The 17,670-nt window shown below is 30.5% G+C and overlaps 1 long non-coding RNA gene across 1 annotated transcript in view; it reads right to left on the bottom strand.

Moving 5' to 3' along the window:
* Window positions 1-449: 449 nt before the first annotated feature.
* LOC146992807 (uncharacterized) overlaps window positions 450-17,670 on the bottom strand; it is a 31,626-nt gene continuing 14,405 nt past the window's right edge. The window contains exons 3-4 of the long non-coding RNA XR_015039091.1: window positions 9,131-9,233; window positions 450-531 (exon numbers count right to left, since the gene is read on the bottom strand). This is a non-coding gene — a long non-coding RNA (uncharacterized LOC146992807). The remainder of the gene's footprint in view (window positions 532-9,130; window positions 9,234-17,670) is intronic.

Below are 17,670 nucleotides of genomic sequence, written 5' to 3'. Positions count from 1 at the left end.
TGTTGGGAAGAGAAGACCCCGTTGGACAGGGAAAATATTAGGCCACACAGAGAGAAATTGTTTAGCCACCCACTCTTAATGCGAAAGGAGGCCACTTGGGAAAAAATTACACCACAGCAGTACTTTTTGAAACCACTACGAAGCAACAGAACTCTAACAAATCTTAGACTTCTGATAATTATAGTGTGATTAACAGTTCAACCTCACTTCGAATATTACAATACAATATAAAAAAAAAGCACCAATTCAGACACTTCAATATGGATTTAAAACCTACGAAATTAATGCATAAATGCTTCCTTAAACACTAAAATATAATGTGAAGCGTTCATGTAAAGTAAATATAAAGCAACATGTGAAAAGGGATGTACAAATTATAACATTTCAAGCATTTCTAGTGGAAATAAAGTTGATATAAAACAGAATTACCAGCCACAGATGTCTTTTGTTCTGCATTACTTCTCCGTTCTTTTCCTTTCACGATATCATGTTCTGCATTACAAGAGTTCACAAAAATGATGACAAATTACACTAGAAGAGGCCAAAAGGGAACCATTAGATTTTAACTACTTTGATATTAAAGAATAAATATACACAAAGAGAAATATCTAATATTGTTTCCTTAATATATAAAACTTCAAAAGTAGCCTTCTTTGTTTTAAACTCCAGCAATGAGCTACATTGTTCCTAAAATCATGACTGCAGTCGATAGAAAAGCAAATGATTTTCCTAATACGACAGAAGTACAGTAAGCGAAAGGGGTTTTTGATGTATGGGTACAACATGAATAATGAAAGAAATTAAGATAGTTGTTACGGATACACAGAATAAAAGGGATAATGATCTTCGAGAAGAGTAAATAATTTCAGCGCTGGTAGAAAGATGGCACCAAAAGAAAATAAGCAGATAATTTTAAATCACAAATAACCAAAATAAACTTTACTATTAGCTTTGAAGCAGGTGTTATATATTAAACTATCTTAATTCACATACAGAATTAGTGACATAACAGATCAAAATAGAGTAAGAATCAAACTCGCAATATATTAACATTACAAAGAGCTATACATATATACTTTTAAAGATTTTTTTTAAAAAGGGCACAAAAACATCACTCTAAAAACAGATTTCGAAGAACATCCTGGAAACAAAAGTCATATACCATAAAAGAAATATTTCATTCAGAAATTAAACGTAAGAAACTTCTAAAATTTTAAGTTCTTTACTTAGATACTCTCATTCATGGGAGAGGACAGCTCAGTCAGATGTACAAGAAATTATCCTGAAATATTACCAGGTCACTTTAATGGAATTATAGCAATATTTCACTCAGGGAAAGGACATATTGTCTATCTGCCCGGGTTCGAGCCCAGCTTTAATACAGCAAGACATAACACATCAAATTCCATTGAATGATACAGCATTTTGAAATGTTGCAAAAAATTTAAATGCAATTTCGTGGAAGAGCTATTGCAATTACCTACATACAAAAATTTTGACCAAAAATTCAAGAAAACTAAGATACTCCTTTTTCTTTTGTAGGAATCAAAGTCATATACTAATGTAGGGATGCTCAACTTATTGTACTATAAAACCTAAACATAGGAATGAAATTTTGTCAGCTATGTGAGATGTCCAATACGGAGAAATTCCGTAAATTGTAGAATAGAACATGCATCTGAAAACAGACGAAATTTAAAACATAATTCAAATACTTTACTTTTAGCCTTGAAGGAAGTATTCTATATTAAACCGTGTTAATTCCCATACAGAATTAGTAATATAATAGCTCAAAATATTCTAAGAACCAAACAGGCATTATATAAACATCTATATACATTTATTAGCGTTACGACGGTTTATTCTGAAATATTATAAGGTCACTTTCAAAGAAATGATACAAAGTTTCACTCAGGGAAGGGACATTCTGTCTGGATACCCGGGTACCATCCCAGCTTCTGTTACAAAAGTTTCATAGAAGAATTTTAAAAATCCAGGAACAAAACTTATGAAGAAATTATTGAACATACCTGGTTCTATGATTTAGCCATTCTTACAGACATAACAAGTAAATCTTAAACTTGAAGGGTGAAGAGAACTAAACTAAAGTCTTTGAATTAAAGGATATTATAAATTCATTTTAAATCAAAATTAATTTTGTGAAAATATTACACAAATATAAGGAATATACATTTTTAACATAATGTAATGTACGTTTTGCCACCTTCAAAATCTGGAGAACTAAAGCGTGAGATATAAGAAAACTGAAACAATCATTTGAAAAATGACATCGAGCTTAAATTAGTTTCTAAATTAGATGTTTTGAGTGTATTTAAAATTAGGCCAACTACTGCATTCACTTCAAACCCATTACATTATACTAGTATTTAAGAAAAATGGGAAAAAAATTGCAAATATGTTAAATAACAATTATATTGATCTAGAAATGGAAATAACTGATTTTCATCCTAATTAAGATCAAGAATATCACAAAAAGCCATTTGAATAGTCCTAGATCAGAAAAATCATAAACTGTTAAACTTTTAAAAGATAAATTCCTGCTTTCGACCTACTTAAAAATGTGAAAGAGGATTTTCTACAATGAACTTGTTAAAATCAATGTTTAGATACAGGATAACAAGTCAACATCCCAACAACTGCAAGGATTTAGCCATAACACTGCATGTACCAGAGGGAAAAAAAACTCACAGAAGAAATGCAGTGTTAAATTTCACATTAAAATATGATTTCCCTGTATTTAACTTTCATCTTGCTGAATTTTTTGTCAATAATACAAAGAGTATACCTTTACTTTAACATATTATACCACACATTTTTATACTTTGTGTAATGCACTTATAAATGAAATATTAAAGGTACACTATATAATTGTAACTAGCCAAAATTTTATAAACTCAAAATTGGTTCCCATTAAGTTAAAGTTGCGCATAACTGCACTAAGGGAAAGAATGCAATTTTATTTCTTTCTGTATTTGGTTTCATTTTCATATAGAAAGAGTTAAAAATATGTTATCTAGGTAACAAAATTTAAACGCACATTTTCAGGAAAAATTACAGAATAACAGATTTTGTTTCCCTGAAGACACAAACCTAGCTATTCCAGCTATGATACAGACTGCATACTGTCAGAGAGAAATTCCTTTCTTAAACAGGGAATCCATATACATTAATCTGTTTTCAACACAAGTACTGTTTATGACTAATCCATGATCCAAGGGTAAAATATTTTATAGTAAATCCATGTAAATTTTTATTATTTCCGGTCATCTGTATAGAATATTTATCACGACTAAACAATCAATCTGCATTCTAATTACCTCATATGATTCTTCAAGTCACGTTTCGCAGCCTATCATTTTTAATACAGCAGGTACTTGTGGAACGCAGACTTGTAAAGTGTGATTTCGCGTATAGCAGAATCTTAAAGGATTCCATTTAATTTGTCCACTGCTAGAATTTCATTCATACGTGGTTCAACTTTCATCCATCAACACCGGAAAGAATTTATCTGCTACTTTAAACAATTTCCATCGACTGAAAATGAAGTCCAAAAAATCTTACAAATCTAAAAAGCAAAGGATGCCGAAGAATTTTCACATATGAAAGATAGAGAAGTCAAACAATGAATCAGAAAAATTACAAAAGAAATGGGTGCTTATAAAACCCCTTGATAATAAAAGCGGTCATTATGAAGAAGAGCTCTTAACTGAAAATAAGATGAAGGAATTGTTAAATTACACAAAAGCAACGTCTGATCTTCTAGTGGAGATTGACCCAATTAAAGAAAATCCCGACACTTTAAAGGAGCTACTGGGAAACATGTGCTCTTTACAGCGACATGGTTACAGTTGCATCAGTCATTGTTATAAGCAAAACACATCAGCTTTTTTTAAAAAATAATTCTGTCATGTATTTGCCAAGAGAACGGAAAAAAGTCCAAAAGAAACTTTCAGAGAGCTTTTCAAAACAAATTTGAAAGTTAATCTGCAGAATTTTACTTCGATAATAATAAAACATCTCTGATTTGATTTCAAAATGAATTTTTATATATCGAATCAATTTAAAATAGATCTTCCCAAATTGGCTCATAAAACTTCACAGTATGTGAAAAATAGTTCAGATTAAGGAAAAGCTATAATCCTTAACAGAAGACAATTTGGCTCCACTAACTTTCTTTACGAGTACTTAAATTTTTATTTACATTTCTTTTTTGTTCGACATTTAAATTTCAATGGTTTTAAGAGAAACAGCACTTCATAGAGAGAGACTCTAAATTCGGAAAAAAACTGAAACAAAATTGGTCCTCGTGATGCGAAATGAGGCCACTTGGGGAAAAAAATTACACTACAGCAGTAATTTTGAAACCACTACGAAGCAACAGAACTCTAACAAATCTCAGACTTCTGATAATTATAGTGTGACTACCAGTTCAACCTCACTTCGAATATTACAATATAATATAAAGAAAGCACCAGTTCACACACTTCAATATAGAATTCAAAACCTAAGAAATTAATGCATAAATGCTACCCTAAACATTAAAACATAATGTTAAGCATTCATGTAAAATAAATAACTAGTAAAACTCCAGTATAAAGCCACATGTGAAAAGAGACGTACAAATTATAACATTGAAGCATTTCTAGTGGAAATAAAGTTGATATAAATAAAACAACAATTACCAGCCAAAAATGTCTTTTCACTCTGCATTATTTTTCCGTTCTTTTCATCATCGTTCTTTTTCTTTCACGATATCATGTTTTGCAATCCAAGAGTGTACAAAAATTATGACAAATTACACTAGAACAGAGCCAAGGGGAATGGGTGGAAAGAATAATTAGATTTTAACTACTATGATATTAAAGAATAATTATACACAAAGAGAAATGTCTAATACTCTTTCTTAATATATAAAACTTCAAAGGTAGCCTTCTTTGCTTCACATTCCAGCAATGTGCTACATAGTTACTAAAACCATGACTGCAGTCAATAGAAAAGCCAATGATTTTCCTAATGCGACAGAAGTACAGTAAGCGAAAACGGTTTTTAATGTATGGGTACAACATGAATAATGAAAGAAAAAAATCTAGACAGTTATTACGAATACACAGAATAAAAGGAATAATGATCTTCGGGAAGAGTTAATAATTTCAACGCTGGTAGGAAGATGGCACAAAAAGACAATAAGCAGATAAATTTAAATGACAAATAAACTTTACTGTTAGCTTTGAAGCAGATGTTATATATTAAACTATCTTAATTCATACAATAAATTAGTGACATAACAGATCAAAACAGAGTAAGAAACAAACTCGTAATATATTAACATTAAAAGAGCTAAATATATATACTTTTAAAGATTTCTTTTTAAAAAAGGGCACAAAAACACCACTCTAAAAACAGATTTCGAAGAACATCTTGGAAACAAAAGTCATATACCATGGTTTTGGTTATAAATATCATATACAATATTTGGTTTCATAAAAGAAATATTTCATTCAGAAATTAAACGTAAGAAACTTCTAAAATTTTAAGTTCTTTACTTAGATACTCTCATTCATGGGAGAGGACAGCTCAGTCCAATGTACAAGAAATTATCCTGAAATATTACCAGGTCACTTTAATGGAATTATAGCAATATTTCACTCAGGGAAAGGACATATTGTCTATCTGCCCGGGTTCGAGCCCAGCTTTAATACAGCAAGACAAAACACATCAAATTCCATTGAATGATACAGCATTTTGAAATGCTGCAAAAAATTTAAATGCAATTTCGTGGAAGAGCTATTGCAATTACCTACATACAAAAATTTTGACCAAAAATTCAAGAAAACTAAGATACTCCTTTTTCTTTTGTAGGAATCAAAGTCATATACTAATGTAGGGATGCTCAACTTATTGTACTATAAAACCTAAACATAGGAATGAAATTTTGTCAGCTATGTGAGATGTCCAATACGGAGAAATTCCGTAAATTGTAGAAGAGAACATGCGTCTGAAAACAGACGAAAGGTAAAACATAATTCAAATACTTTACTTTTAGACTTGAAGCAGGTATTCTATGTTAAAATGTGTTAATTCACATACAGAATTAGTAATATAATAGCTCAAAATATTGTAAGAACCAAACATGCTTTATATAAACATTAAAAATTGTATATAGATTTAGTAGTGTTACGAGGGTTTATTCTGAAATATTATAAGTTCACTTTCAAAGAAACGATAGAAATTTTCACTCAGGGAAGGGATATTCTGTCTGGCTGCCTGGGTTCCATCCCAGCTTCTTTTCATTAAAGAATTTTATAAATCCAGAATTCGAAACTTATGAAGAAATTATTGAACATACCTGGTTCTATGATTTAGCAATTCTTACAGACATAATAACTAAATCTAAACTTGACGCGGGGGAACTAAACTAAAGTCTTTGAATTAAAATGTATTATAAATTCATTTTAAATCAAAATTAATTTTGTGAACATATAACACAAATATAAGGAATATACATTTTTATAATAATGTAATATACGTTTTGCCACTTTGAATATCTGGAGAACTAAAGAGAAAGAAACAATCATTTGGAAAATCTCATCGAGCCTTAATTACTTTTTAATTTAGATGTTTTGAGTGTATTTAAAATTAGGCCACCTATTTCATTCACTTCAAGCTCATTACATAATAATAGTATTTAAGAAAAATGGTAAAAGATTGCAAATATGTTAAATAACAATTCTAATGATCTAGAAATGGAAATAACAGATTTTCATCCTAATTAATATCAAGAATATCACAAAAAGCCATTTGAATAGTCCTAGATCAGAAAAATCATGAACTGTGAAACTTTTAAAAAGATAAATTCCTGCTTCCGATCTACTTAAATATGTGAAAGAGGATTTTCAACAATGAACTTGTTAAAATCAATGTTTAGATAGGGGATAACAAATCAACATCCCAACGACTGCATGGATTTAGCCATAGGATCGCATGTACCAGAGAGGAAAAAAAAAAAATCGCAGAAGAAATGCTGTGTTAAATTTCACATTAAAATACGATTTTCCTGTATTTAACTTTCATCTTCCTGAATTTTTTGTAAATAATACAAAGAGTACACCTTTTCTTTAACATATTATACCACACCTTTTTATACTTTGTGTAATGCATTTATAACTGAAATATTAAAAGTGCACTAGATAATTGTAGCTGGCCAAAATTTTATAAACTCAAAATTGGCTCCCATTAAGTTAAAGTTGCGCATAACTGCACTAAGGGAAGGAATGCAATTTTATTTCTTTGTCTGTATTTGGTTTCATTTTCATATAAAAAGAGTTAAAAATAGGGTTATCTAAGTAACAAAATTTAAACACACGTTTTCAGTAAAAATTGCAGAATAACAGATTTTGTTTCCCTGAAGATGCAACACATCGCTATTCCAGCTTTGATACAGATCGCATACTGTCAGAGAGAAATTCCTTTCTTAAACAGGGAATCCATATACATTAATCTTTTTTCACACAAGTACTGTTTAGGACTAATACATGGTCCAGGAGTAAAATATTTTATAGTAAATCCATCTAAAATTTTATTATTTCCGGTCATCTGTATAGACTATTTATCATGACTAAACACCCAATCTGCATTCTAATTACCTCATATGATTCTTCAAGTTACGTTTCGCAGCCTATTATTTTTAGTACAGCAGGCACTTGCTGAGCGCAGGCTTGTAAAGCGTGACTTCGCGTATAGCAGTACCTTAAAGGATTCCATTTAATTAGTTCACTGCTAGAATTTCATTCATACGTGGTTCAACATTCATCCATCAACACCAGAAAGAATTTATCTGCTACATTAAACAATTTCCATTGACTGAAAATGAAGTCCAAAAAAATCTTACAAATCTCAAAAGCAAATGCCGATGAATTTTCACATATGAAAGATAGAGAAGTCAAACAATGAATCAGAAAAATTGCAAAAGAAGAATTGGGTGCTTATAAAACCCCTTGATAATAACAGTGCTCATTACGAAGAAGAGCTTTTAACTGAAGATAAGATGAAGGAGTTGTTAAATAACAAAAAAGCAACGTCTGATCTTCTAGCGGAGATTGACCCAATTAAAGAAAATCCGGACACTTTAAAGGAGCTACCGGGAAACATGTGCTCTTTACAGCGACACGGTTACAGCTGCATCAGTCATTCTTATAAGCAAAAGACATCAGCTTTTTCAAAAAATAATTCTGTCATGTATTTGCTAAGAGAATGGAAAGAAGTCCAAAAGAAACTTTCAGAGTGCTTTTCAAAACAAAGTTGAAAGTTAATCTGCAGAATTTCACTTTGATAAAAATAAAACATCTCTGGTTTGATTTCAAAATGAATTTTTATTTATCGAATCAATTTTAAATAGATCTTCGCAAATTGGTTCATAAAACTTCACAATATGCCAAAATTGTTCAGATTAAGGACAAAATATAATAAAGTATGCTTAAAACAAATAAGAAAAAGCACATTTGGAGCATCCATTAACAGAAGACAATTACGAGTACACATTAAATTTTTATTTACATTTCTTTTTTGTTCAAAACTTAACTTTCAATGGTTTTAAGAGAAATAGCTCTTGATAGAGAGACTCTAAATTCGGAAAAAAGTGAAGCAAAATTGGTTTATACACACGCAGTGCAATTACACAAGCCTGTTGGGAAGAGAAGACCCCGTTGGACAGGGAAAATATTAGACCACACAGAGAGAAAATTGTTTAGCCATCCACTCTTAATGCGAAAGGAGGCCACTTGGGAAAAAATTACACCACAGCAGTACTTTTGAAACCACTACGAAGCAACAGAACTCTAACAAATCTTAGACTTCTGATAATTATAGTGTGATTAACAGTTCAACCTCACTTCGAATATTACAATACAATATAAAAAAAAGCACCAATTCAGACACTTCAATATGGATTTAAAACCTACGTAATTAATGCATAAATGCTTCCTTAAACACTAAAATATAATGTGAAGCGTTCATGTAAAGTAAATATAAAGCAACATGTGAAAAGGGATGTACAAATTATAACATTCAAGCATTTCTAGTGGAAATAAAGTTGATATAAAACAAGAATTACCAGCCACAGATGTCTTTTTGTTCTGCATTACTTCTCCGTTCTTTTCCTTTCACGATATCATGTTCTGCATTACAAGAGTTCACAAAAATGATGACAAATTACACTAGAAGAGGCCAAAAGGGAACCATTAGATTTTAACTACTTTGATATTAAAGAATAAATATACACAAAGAGAAATATCTAATATTGTTTCTTAATATATAAAACTTCAAAAGTAGCCTTCTTTGTTTTAAACTCCAGCAATGAGCTACATTGTTCCTAAAATCATGACTGCAGTCGATAGAAAAGCAAATGATTTTCCTAATACGACAGAAGTACAGTAAGCGAAAGGGGTTTTTGATGTATGGGTACAACATGAATAATGAAAGAAATTAAGATAGTTGTTACGGATACACAGAATAAAAGGGATAATGATCTTCGAGAAGAGTAAATAATTTCAGCGCTGGTAGAAAGATGGCACCAAAAGAAAATAAGCAGATAATTTTAAATCACAAATAAACAAAATAAACTTTACTATTAGCTTTGAAGCAGGTGTTATATATTAAACTATCTTAATTCACATACAGAATTAGTGACATAACAGATCAAAATAGAGTAAGAATCAAACTCGCAATATATTAACATTACAAAGAGCTATACATATATACTTTTAAAGATTTTTTTTAAAAAAGGGCACAAAAACATCACTCTAAAAACAGATTTCGAAGAACATCCTGGAAACAAAAGTCATATACCATAAAAGAAATATTTCATTCAGAAATTAAACGTAAGAAACTTCTAAAATTTTAAGTTCTTTACTTAGATACTCTCATTCATGGGAGAGGACAGCTCAGTCAGATGTACAAGAAATTATCCTGAAATATTACCAGGTCACTTTAATGGAATTATAGCAATATTTCACTCAGGGAAAGGACATATTGTCTATCTGCCCGGGTTCGAGCCCAGCTTTAATACAGCAAGACATAACACATCAAATTCCATTGAATGATACAGCATTTTGAAATGTTGCAAAAAATTTAAATGCAATTTCGTGGAAGAGCTATTGCAATTACCTACATACAAAAATTTTGACCAAAAATTCAAGAAAACTAAGATACTCCTTTTTCTTTTGTAGGAATCAAAGTCATATACTAATGTAGGGATGCTCAACTTATTGTACTATAAAACCTAAACATAGGAATGAAATTTTGTCAGCTATGTGAGATGTCCAATACGGAGAAATTCCGTAAATTGTAGAATAGAACATGCATCTGAAAACAGACGAAATTTAAAACATAATTCAAATACTTTACTTTTAGCCTTGAAGGAAGTATTCTATATTAAACCGTGTTAATTCCCATACAGAATTAGTAATATAATAGCTCAAAATATTCTAAGAACCAAACAGGCATTATATAAACATCTATATACATTTATTAGCGTTACGACGGTTTATTCTGAAATATTATAAGGTCACTTTCAAAGAAATGATACAAAGTTTCACTCAGGGAAGGGACATTCTGTCTGGATACCCGGGTACCATCCCAGCTTCTGTTACAAAAGTTTCATAGAAGAATTTTAAAAATCCAGGAACAAAACTTATGAAGAAATTATTGAACATACCTGGTTCTATGATTTAGCCATTCTTACAGACATAACAAGTAAATCTTAAACTTGAAGGGTGAAGAGAACTAAACTAAAGTCTTTGAATTAAAGGATATTATAAATTCATTTTAAATCAAAATTAATTTTGTGAAAATATTACACAAATATAAGGAATATACATTTTTAACATAATGTAATGTACGTTTTGCCACTTTCAAAATCTGGAGAACTAAAGCGTGAGATATAAGAAAACTGAAACAATCATTTGAAAAATGACATCGAGCTTAAATTAGTTTCTAAATTAGATGTTTTGAGTGTATTTAAAATTAGGCCAACTACTGCATTCACTTCAAACCCATTACATTATACTAGTATTTAAGAAAAATGGGAAAAAAATTGCAAATATGTTAAATAACAATTATATTGATCTAGAAATGGAAATAACCGATTTTCATCCTAATTAAGATCAAGAATATCACAAAAAGCCATTTGAATAGTCCTAGATCAGAAAAATCATAAACTGTTAAACTTTTAAAAGATAAATTCCTGCTTTCGACCTACTTAAAAATGTGAAAGAGGATTTTCTACAATGAACTTGTTAAAATCAATGTTTAGATACAGGATAACAAGTCAACATCCCAACAACTGCAAGGATTTAGCCATAACACTGCATGTACCAGAGGGAAAAAAAACTCACAGAAGAAATGCAGTGTTAAATTTCACATTAAAATATGATTTCCCTGTATTTAACTTTCATCTTGCTGAATTTTTTGTCAATAATACAAAGAGTATACCTTTACTTTAACATATTATACCACACATTTTTATACTTTGTGTAATGCACTTATAAATGAAATATTAAAGGTACACTATATAATTGTAACTAGCCAAAATTTTATAAACTCAAAATTGGTTCCCATTAAGTTAAAGTTGCGCATAACTGCACTAAGGGAAAGAATGCAATTTTATTTCTTTCTGTATTTGGTTTCATTTTCATATAGAAAGAGTTAAAAATATGTTATCTAGGTAACAAAATTTAAACGCACATTTTCAGGAAAAATTACAGAATAACAGATTTTGTTTCCCTGAAGACACAAACCTAGCTATTCCAGCTATGATACAGACTGCATACTGTCAGAGAGAAATTCCTTTCTTAAACAGGGAATCCATATACATTAATCTGTTTTCAACACAAGTACTGTTTATGACTAATCCATGATCCAAGGGTAAAATATTTTATAGTAAATCCATGTAAATTTTTATTATTTCCGGTCATCTGTATAGAATATTTATCACGACTAAACAATCAATCTGCATTCTAATTACCTCATATGATTCTTCAAGTCACGTTTCGCAGCCTATCATTTTTAATACAGCAGGTACTTGTGGAACGCAGACTTGTAAAGTGTGATTTCGCGTATAGCAGAATCTTAAAGGATTCCATTTAATTTGTCCACTGCTAGAATTTCATTCATACGTGGTTCAACTTTCATCCATCAACACCGGAAAGAATTTATCTGCTACTTTAAACAATTTCCATCGACTGAAAATGAAGTCCAAAAAATCTTACAAATCTAAAAAGCAAAGGATGCCGAAGAATTTTCACATATGAAAGATAGAGAAGTCAAACAATGAATCAGAAAAATTACAAAAGAAATGGGTGCTTATAAAACCCCTTGATAATAAAAGCGGTCATTATGAAGAAGAGCTCTTAACTGAAAATAAGATGAAGGAATTGTTAAATTACACAAAAGCAACGTCTGATCTTCTAGTGGAGATTGACCCAATTAAAGAAAATCCCGACACTTTAAAGGAGCTACTGGGAAACATGTGCTCTTTACAGCGACATGGTTACAGTTGCATCAGTCATTGTTATAAGCAAAACACATCAGCTTTTTTTAAAAAATAATTCTGTCATGTATTTGCCAAGAGAACGGAAAAAAGTCCAAAAGAAACTTTCAGAGAGCTTTTCAAAACAAATTTGAAAGTTAATCTGCAGAATTTTACTTCGATAATAATAAAACATCTCTGATTTGATTTCAAAATGAATTTTTATATATCGAATCAATTTAAAATAGATCTTCCCAAATTGGCTCATAAAACTTCACAGTATGTGAAAAATAGTTCAGATTAAGGAAAAGCTATAATCCTTAACAGAAGACAATTTGGCTCCACTAACTTTCTTTACGAGTACTTAAATTTTTATTTACATTTCTTTTTTGTTCGACATTTAAATTTCAATGGTTTTAAGAGAAACAGCACTTCATAGAGAGAGACTCTAAATTCGGAAAAAAACTGAAACAAAATTGGTCCTCGTGATGCGAAATGAGGCCACTTGGGGAAAAAAATTACACTACAGCAGTAATTTTGAAACCACTACGAAGCAACAGAACTCTAACAAATCTCAGACTTCTGATAATTATAGTGTGACTACCAGTTCAACCTCACTTCGAATATTACAATATAATATAAAGAAAGCACCAGTTCACACACTTCAATATAGAATTCAAAACCTAAGAAATTAATGCATAAATGCTACCCTAAACATTAAAACATAATGTTAAGCATTCATGTAAAATAAATAACTAGTAAAACTCCAGTATAAAGCCACATGTGAAAAGAGACGTACAAATTATAACATTGAAGCATTTCTAGTGGAAATAAAGTTGATATAAATAAAACAACAATTACCAGCCAAAAATGTCTTTTCACTCTGCATTATTTTTCCGTTCTTTTCATCATCGTTCTTTTTCTTTCACGATATCATGTTTTGCAATCCAAGAGTGTACAAAAATTATGACAAATTACACTAGAACAGAGCCAAGGGGAATGGGTGGAAAGAATAATTAGATTTTAACTACTATGATATTAAAGAATAATTATACACAAAGAGAAATGTCTAATACTCTTTCTTAATATATAAAACTTCAAAGGTAGCCTTCTTTGCTTCACATTCCAGCAATGTGCTACATAGTTACTAAAACCATGACTGCAGTCAATAGAAAAGCCAATGATTTTCCTAATGCGACAGAAGTACAGTAAGCGAAAACGGTTTTTAATGTATGGGTACAACATGAATAATGAAAGAAAAAAATCTAGACAGTTATTACGGATACACAGAATAAAAGGAATAATGATCTTCGGGAAGAGTTAATAATTTCAACGCTGGTAGGAAGATGGCACAAAAAGACAATAAGCAGATAAATTTAAATGACAAATAAACTTTACTGTTAGCTTTGAAGCAGATGTTATATATTAAACTATCTTAATTCATACAATAAATTAGTGACATAACAGATCAAAACAGAGTAAGAAACAAACTCGTAATATATTAACATTAAAAGAGCTAAATATATATACTTTTAAAGATTTCTTTTTAAAAAAGGGCACAAAAACACCACTCTAAAAACAGATTTCGAAGAACATCTTGGAAACAAAAGTCATATACCATGGTTTTGGTTATAAATATCATATACAATATTTGGTTTCATAAAAGAAATATTTCATTCAGAAATTAAACGTAAGAAACTTCTAAAATTTTAAGTTCTTTACTTAGATACTCTCATTCATGGGAGAGGACAGCTCAGTCCAATGTACAAGAAATTATCCTGAAATATTACCAGGTCACTTTAATGGAATTATAGCAATATTTCACTCAGGGAAAGGACATATTGTCTATCTGCCCGGGTTCGAGCCCAGCTTTAATACAGCAAGACAAAACACATCAAATTCCATTGAATGATACAGCATTTTGAAATGCTGCAAAAAATTTAAATGCAATTTCGTGGAAGAGCTATTGCAATTACCTACATACAAAAATTTTGACCAAAAATTCAAGAAAACTAAGATACTCCTTTTTCTTTTGTAGGAATCAAAGTCATATACTAATGTAGGGATGCTCAACTTATTGTACTATAAAACCTAAACATAGGAATGAAATTTTGTCAGCTATGTGAGATGTCCAATACGGAGAAATTCCGTAAATTGTAGAAGATAACATGCGTCTGAAAACAGACGAAAGGTAAAACATAATTCAAATACTTTACTTTTAGACTTGAAGCAGGTATTCTATGTTAAAATGTGTTAATTCACATACAGAATTAGTAATATAATAGCTCAAAATATTGTAAGAACCAAACATGCTTTATATAAACATTAAAAAATGTATATAGATTTAGTAGTGTTACGAGGGTTTATTCTGAAATATTATAAGTTCACTTTCAAAGAAACGATAGAAATTTTCACTCAGGGAAGGGATATTCTGTCTGGCTGCCTGGGTTCCATCCCAGCTTCTTTTCATTAAAGAATTTTATAAATCCAGAATTCGAAACTTATGAAGAAATTATTGAACATACCTGGTTCTATGATTTAGCAATTCTTACAGACATAATAACTAAATCTAAACTTGACGCGGGGGAACTAAACTAAAGTCTTTGAATTAAAATGTATTATAAATTCATTTTAAATCAAAATTAATTTTGTGAACATATAACACAAATATAAGGAATATACATTTTTATAATAATGTAATATACGTTTTGCCACTTTGAATATCTGGAGAACTAAAGAGAAAGAAACAATCATTTGGAAAATCTCATCGAGCCTTAATTACTTTTTAATTTAGATGTTTTGAGTGTATTTAAAATTAGGCCACCTATTTCATTCACTTCAAACTCATTACATAATAATAGTATTTAAGAAAAATGGTAAAAGATTGCAAATATGTTAAATAACAATTCTAATGATCTAGAAATGGAAATAACAGATTTTCATCCTAATTAATATCAAGAATATCACAAAAAGCCATTTGAATAGTCCTAGATCAGAAAAATCATGAACTGTGAAACTTTTAAAAAGATAAATTCCTGCTTCCGATCTACTTAAATATGTGAAAGAGGATTTTCAACAATGAACTTGTTAAAATCAATGTTTAGATAGGGGATAACAAATCAACATCCCAACGACTGCATGGATTTAGCCATAGGATCGCATGTACCAGAGAGGGAAAAAAAAAAATCGCAGAAGAAATGCTGTGTTAAATTTCACATTAAAATACGATTTTCCTGTATTTAACTTTCATCTTCCTGAATTTTTTGTAAATAATACAAAGAGTACACCTTTTCTTTAACATATTATACCACACCTTTTTATACTTTGTGTAATGCATTTATAACTGAAATATTAAAAGTGCACTAGATAATTGTAGCTGGCCAAAATTTTATAAACTCAAAATTGGCTCCCATTAAGTTAAAGTTGCGCATAACTGCACTAAGGGAAGGAATGCAATTTTATTTCTTTGTCTGTATTTGGTTTCATTTTCATATAAAAAGAGTTAAAAATAGGGTTATCTAAGTAACAAAATTTAAACACACGTTTTCAGTAAAAATTGCAGAATAACAGATTTTGTTTCCCTGAAGATGCAACACATCGCTATTCCAGCTTTGATACAGATCGCATACTGTCAGAGAGAAATTCCTTTCTTAAACAGGGAATCCATATACATTAATCTTTTTTCACACAAGTACTGTTTAGGACTAATACATGGTCCAGGAGTAAAATATTTTATAGTAAATCCATCTAAAATTTTATTATTTCCGGTCATCTGTATAGACTATTTATCACGACTAAACACCCAATCTGCATTCTAATTACCTCATATGATTCTTCAAGTTACGTTTCGCAGCCTATTATTTTTAGTACAGCAGGCACTTGCTGAGCGCAGGCTTGTAAAGCGTGACTTCGCGTATAGCAGTACCTTAAAGGATTCCATTTAATTAGTTCACTGCTAGAATTTCATTCATACGTGGTTCAACATTCATCCATCAACACCAGAAAGAATTTATCTGCTACATTAAACAATTTCCATTGACTGAAAATGAAGTCCAAAAAAATCTTACAAATCTCAAAAGCAAATGCCGATGAATTTTCACATATGAAAGATAGAGAAGTCAAACAATGAATCAGAAAAATTACAAAAGAAGAATTGGGTGCTTATAAAACCCCTTGATAATAACAGTGCTCATTACGAAGAAGAGCTTTTAACTGAAGATAAGATGAAGGAATTGTTAAATAACAAAAAAGCAACGTCTGATCTTCTAGCGGAGATTGACCCAATTAAAGAAAATCCGGACACTTTAAAGGAGCTACCGGGAAACATGTGCTCTTTACAGCGACACGGTTACAGCTGCATCAGTCATTCTTATAAGCAAAAGACATCAGCTTTTTCAAAAAATAATTCTGTCATGTATTTGCTAAGAGAATGGAAAGAAGTCCAAAAGAAACTTTCAGAGTGCTTTTCAAAACAAAGTTGAAAGTTAATCTGCAGAATTTCACTTTGATAAAAATAAAACATCTCTGGTTTGATTTCAAAATGAATTTTTATTTATCGAATCAATTTTAAATAGATCTTCGCAAATTGGTTCATAAAACTTCACAATATGCCAAAATTGTTCAGATTAAGGACAAAATATAATAAAGTATGCTTAAAACAAATAAGAAAAAGCACATTTGGAGCATCCATTAACAGAAGACAATTACGAGTACACATTAAATTTTTATTTACATTTCTTTTTTGTTCAAAACTTAACTTTCAATGGTTTTAAGAGAAATAGCTCTTGATAGAGAGACTCTAAATTCGGAAAAAAGTGAAGCAAAATTGGTTTATACACACGCAGTGCAATTACACAAGCCTGTTGGGAAGAGAAGACCCCGTTGGACAGGGAAAATATTAGGCCACACAGAGAGAAAATTGTTTAGCCATCCACTCTTAATGCGAAAGGAGGCCACTTGGGAAAAAATTACACCACAGCAGTACTTTTGAAACCACTACGAAGCAACAGAACTCTAACAAATCTTAGACTTCTGATAATTATAGTGTGATTAACAGTTCAACCTCACTTCGAATATTACAATACAATATAAAAAAAAGCACCAATTCAGACACTTCAATATGGATT

The sequence above is a fragment of the Stegodyphus dumicola genome, chromosome X2 (assembly GCF_044657685.1).
Source record: "Stegodyphus dumicola isolate Sdum_Otavi_A_Nest chromosome X2, ASM4465768v1".
NCBI lineage: Eukaryota > Metazoa > Arthropoda > Arachnida > Araneae > Eresidae > Stegodyphus > Stegodyphus dumicola.
Note: the sequence above shows the minus strand (reverse complement) of the source record. Positions and strands in the feature narration are given on the sequence as shown.